This window comes from Leguminivora glycinivorella, chromosome 9 (assembly GCF_023078275.1).
Source record: "Leguminivora glycinivorella isolate SPB_JAAS2020 chromosome 9, LegGlyc_1.1, whole genome shotgun sequence".
Taxonomy (NCBI): domain Eukaryota; kingdom Metazoa; phylum Arthropoda; class Insecta; order Lepidoptera; family Tortricidae; genus Leguminivora; species Leguminivora glycinivorella.
The window spans coordinates 21,457,724-21,463,888 of NC_062979.1; positions in this window are offsets into that span (position 1 = coordinate 21,457,724).

Below are 6,165 nucleotides of genomic sequence, written 5' to 3' on the forward strand. Positions count from 1 at the left end.
CTACCAAGTGGAATGACTGTTACCGCATCAGTATACTGTAATCAGCTTGAAAATTTAAACCAAAAAATCTGTCAGAATCGTCCACAGCATGCTAAAGTTTTTTTCTTACACGACAATGCTCGCCCACACATTGCAAAAGTGACTCGGCTAAAGCTATTGGAGCTAGGTTGGAAAGTGATACCTCATCCACCGTACTCTCCAGACTTGGCACCTACGGATTACGCATTGTTCAGATCGCTAAGCAATGCCTTGAATGAAAAAAAGTTCGATGATCAAGCCCATCTACGACAGTACATAGCTGAGTTTTTTGAATCTAAACCTAAGAACTTCTTCGCCGATGCTATTCATTCTTTAACAGAACGATGGAGACAAGTAGTAGATAACGAAGGCCGTTATATTTTTGATAAATGATTAAAAGAATAAATTAAATAAAAATTACAATATTGGTTATGATTCGCTCATTACTTTCTTACCAACCCAATACAATGTTATACATCCCGACGTTTACAACCAATAGGATCGGCTATTATAATCTGTTCCCACAGTTTTATTTCATAATTAACTTTTTTTATAGGACTTCTTACAAGATCAACTGTGTCCCACGGCAATCTGAAGGCTTGCACTAAATATTGCGATAGCAGAAGACAATAATAATGTTGTAGGTGTCTCTTGGTATGTATGACATGTTAAAGTCTGATAAATTAATCATCATCATTGGCCACGACATCTTAGCAGATGACTGTTGCAGTGATTTTATTGTGTGGTGCCGGTACATCGTCTTTAGTAGTCCGATGGCAGCCCGACACCTTTTGCCACATCTGTCACAGGTGAAACGCGAGTCAAGAGGAGGTGGAGCTCTGGAACGGAGCCTTATATTTAAATTATATATTTAATAAATTTTAAGTAAACCATACTGCTTACTTATTTACTTACTCACTGGCTCAGCCACCAAAAAAGGATCTTGGCCTCCGACACAAGAGATCGCCACTCTGCCCTATCCTGCGCCACTTCACGCCAGTTGGGTACACCGAGTGCGGACAGGTCTTTTAGGGCTTCCTCGCACTAGCGATATCTGGGACGCCCACGCGGACGTTTTCCACCCGGGTGTCCCACATATGCTCTTCTCTAACCCTAGTGCTTAATATTTAAAAAAAAAAATATTGTAACGACGTGGAAAGGACAATGAAGATAAATGGAAGGAAAAAAGGGGGTCGAAATTTTATGTGGAAATAGATGCTCACAATGTAACTGGTATTTTCAATAAAACTATTGAAAATGAAAATAATATACCTAATTTTAGAATAGCTTTCTGGTCATTACTTACTTCAATTAATTTAGACACTATGATATTAATTAAAGAATCCAAGCACAATCATTCTTCGAACGTTGCCTCTATTGAATCAACAAACAAGACACCGATTACCTCTTAAGAGCGGTCATTAAATCTAACAAAAACCCAAATGGTTATCAAAAGGGCCACCCAGGCCGATGGAGTTAGGCACGTGAGCACTAACACATCGTAAATTTGTCCTTAGACTTTATTCGACTTGCTCCAACTGATGATCCCCGTGGATTCCACACGTAGACGAGGATCACTGAGAAGACGCGACGAAATTAAACCTACGAACTCTATGGAAGTGTTTTAGGCAGGCGATATCGACGAACTATCGATGGACAGGCGATGCGATGCGACGGCGGCGGTCGCGCGACCATCGTCCACCCAAGCCACAAATGTGGCAAATGTGATAACCAAAATCATTAAAATATTATAACTCGTGTATTGATTTTGGTAATTTTTTTTTAGATAAATACGTTTTGGTTGTACAGCTTCCGGAATTAAAGAAAGGAAAAAAGAAAAAAATATGATGCAAAATTCGACAGTCAAGCATGTCGAATAAAGCCCCATAGCTTCGTCGAACGAATGCCGTTCAAAGACATTTTTTTGCAAAAACGTGGAAAGTATTACAATGAGAATAAATGTTCTGAGAATTGAATTAAAATTCTTCCTTGTGTGTGTGGTCTAATTATGAATAAAGTGCTATTAAAGTTTTTCTTCGGCAAAAAGTGTCGTTTTTCCGCGAAGGTAATGGAAAAGTTGTAACGTTAGCTATATAATGTGTAGCTACAAAAGAGCCGGTACCATGTAATAATTGACGTTTTAAAATACGTGAATCAAATCAAGAGTGAACAGGCATCTTCTGGGCGAGCTCACTCCATCGTAGGCCACGTCTTTGCCTTTGGATAGTCTGTGGCTACGAGTAAGCCCATTTATAATTAAAAAAAAAACGTTACTCGGGAGCGTAAACGCACTGATATAGGAAGGAAAGATATCGGACACGCTGGGCGGTTTGTACCTACTGAATTGTTCGAAGGTGCATGAACGCATTCTTGTAGATGGACACTCCTATTGAACTAATGCGCTCCTATTGGGCTATTGCACGATGAATTATTTCCATGTCTGTATCATATTATCGCAGCGAGTCGTGTTATCTCGCACGCGGGATACCCCCATTTGCCAGAATTTCATTTGCCATAATTTTATTTGCCATCCTATTCAACAATCATAATATTGTTTCTCATAACATCTGTTGGGAACAAAGGCTCCTGCGCCCTGTCGCCAACTGGGTACGGTGCGCGCACGCCTTGCGCACACGCAACCGATGATAACGGCCCCCTCGTGGGCCTCTTGATTTGCAGCCTGCTCGCCCTGCTAGCTACGTGACGTCATGCTCCTCGCATGTTCCACCAAATGTTGCCGTCAAAGACTTACTCGCTTCGACGATCACCTTAAGACGATACGATACCCCTCATTTCTCCATACAAACGCTCTCGCCTGTTTCCTCTCTGGATTTTGAAACTAGATCAATGGTTTTTTCAACACAGGTTTTTATTATCAATATCTGTGTCGGACCGTTTTGCTTTTTTTGATATTTTTGTTTTAAAAGGAATTAGAGCCTCTCAAAGTTGGCAAAAACGGCTTAATTGAATTTGCCAGAAAGAAAGGAGTGGTATTCAAAACTGAGACCAATTATCCAAAAAAACGAAACGGTCCGACACAGATAATTTCCTTGTCATTCTGATTTCCAAATTTCGTATCGATTGGTTAAGTTTTGGAGGAGGAAACAGTCGAGAGCGGAACCTCGATTTTTGCAGTTTTTACGCGGGATTTCGCGCCTGAGCTGCAGTTGTCCCTATCGCACCAAATTTAGGGGCGGGGCTAAGTTTTTATATACGTACACTGAAATAAAGTGATGGGAAATACTCGACATCTAATGTCGATAATCTAGTGATGTGAAAAGTTATCGATATACTACGTCGAAATATCGACATACCGTGTTTGACGAACTTTTTAGTTAGAAATACGTACTATTATATGTTCATATTTAAAATTGGTGGTCCAAAAAAGACCAGTCTGCTCCGAGACCACGGGGACAATGCCGTCCTTGAAACGTCGGAGGTTAGTGTTTAAAACATAGTAAATACGCGATTAAGTCCCGTTTGCAATTTTAAATATGTGTAAAAATCGTGAAAGTTTGAATCTGTATTATATATTCTGTGGAAATACTAAGTCCATATTTTTATAAGTATAGGTACGGAACAATTGCATACAGGTATAGGTTTATTTTATACATGCATAACTTTTCTCGTCATTGGTTTACTAGTAACAACTATAAAGTTATGCTGTATTTTACGATAGATTCCACGAATATTAGGCAACTATTTGGTATTCGGTCTTTTCAGCCATTTTGCCGAAAATTTGGTATTTGGTCATCATTGTTTATTTATTACTATTCTGCCGAACACCAATTAGGTAAGTAGTTATATTAGTCATATTATATGTACTTATTTACACACAATAAAAACAGACATAATATTAATAATTTAAGTCATGTTTTAAAATATTTAAAAAAACGATGGGCCTTATTTAGTAATACATAGTTTGTTCAGGTTGGTACCAGTACCTGCCCTTAATAAGGCCCAGTGCTTATATTTCTTCTAAGTTTTATCAATCATGCCGTTTTGTATATTTTCTTCGCAGACATAGAATCAAAAAATGCCCTAAATAGTTACTTCTCTAAATAAGGCCCATCGCTCGCTTCTTAAGTTTTATAACTTTGTGTAAACATTGTGTTCATGAATTCAATCATCAATTTTTGTGATAAGTATTTATACTACGGTCTGTCGTCTAAAACACATTTATTCATACTAGGACTATGCATTTAGGATGTGGCACTCTAAATTAGAGGGGTTCAAGTCTTAACAAGCAGTGCGTCAAGGTCAATGTGGTCAAGATAGGCAGACTTTATTTCATATTAAGTTTAAAGGGACAAAATTAGGTACTTAATTAAAGTAGTGTGGGGTAGCCTGCTGTCCTACGGGGCAATAAATATTATAATGTATTGTGTTTATGTGTATCATAAGTACTGGGCGTTTGCGGGGTCGCCTTCCACTCTGAGGCCACCACTCAAATACTGGCGCTGTTGATAGCTCATCTTTGAAGATTATATCCGATCCATCTCTATTTCCGCAGCGCTACTTCTTGGGTATCGAAGGTTGTGAACATGTGGACACATGGGCGGAATGGGCCTTATTTCATACCTGCATCAAATAAGACCCATAGTTTTTCTGTTTAATAATACTTACTTTTTACTTTTTTACTTACTGCACGAAATTTTTGAACCATTTACACTTATCAAGTTATAAAATGTACATAACATTTCGAAACTTAATAGCCGGGCCTTGTTTGCATTGACATTACATATGCCCTTAGTAGGTAGATGAAATGAGTATTACCAACGTTTTAATTCTGCGGTAACAAAAATGCTTTGCCGAAAAGTATAAATAAGATCTAAATAATAAAAGTATATAAAGTATCTATACGTTTAAATAGCCTAGGTTTAAATATAGCTGGAAAATTAGTTAAGCATTTTTATGGTTGGTATGCATGTTGGTAACCACGAAAAAATGCACATTTTATTACATTATGATTATGGTAAGTAATTAAATAATTATATAAATATTGGGGACACCTTACACAGATCAACTTAGCCCCAAACTAAGCAAAGCTTGTACTATGGGTGCTAGGCGACGATATAGCGCAGGACACCATCGCGAGCGCAGACTTCTGGCCGAAAGGTGTGGTTTTTCGGCGATTCCGGGGCAACTTGCCGAAGCCTACACCGGGACAAACGATGCAACGGAGCCACGCGGTTACGTCATCGCCCAAATAAATTGTTTAGTTTTAAACTTTATTGTTTGTTTTTTTTTTTTCATGTTCTTACTTACTGTTTTTTTTTTTTTTTGTTATCTAAGTTTCGTGACGCATTGGTTTTACTGTAATGTCATGTAAACATGTTTTTACTAATAAATAAATAAATAGTACATACTTAAATAGATAACATACATACAATCACGCCTGTATCTGTATAAAGGGGTAGGCAGAACACATGAAACTACTAAAGCTTCAGTGCCACTCTTGGCAAATAAGGGGTTGAAAGAAAACGAAACTGTGACATTGCAGTGACAGGTTGCCAGCCTCTCGCCTACGCCACAATTTAACCCATATCCCATAGATAAATACAAAACCATACTTAAATAGATAAATACATACTTATATACATAGAAAACATCCATGACTCAGGAACAAATATCTGTGCTCATTACACAAATAAATACCCTTACCGGGATTCGACGAACGACGAACGACGACGGGAATCGAAGACCACATTAAAATTAGGTAGTTAATTAAAGTACTTTGAAGTAACCTGCTGTCCTACGGGATAATAGTACATTACGATACAAGTGCGTAAAAAGGAAGTTCGAAACGAGTGGCGATAAATTAAAACACGACCAAAGGGAGTGTTTTAAATCGACACGAGTTACGAATTTCCTTTTCGCACGTGTATCGTACGACGTTTTTCAGTACAGATGAGCCTCCGAAGTTTCGACCTGCCATATAATGAACCACTTCTCGCACTAGTGCGTAAAAAACACCATCTGTACTGAAAATATTATAATATATATAGGTATCCATATATTTTTATTCTTTTCCTTCTGGCGACCGTCCTTTGTCACCCATGTTTCACAACTAAAGAGTAAGACGAAATTGACGAGTGAAGATGCTCTGACTGAAACAATTACTTTTCATATTATTAATGTTTACCA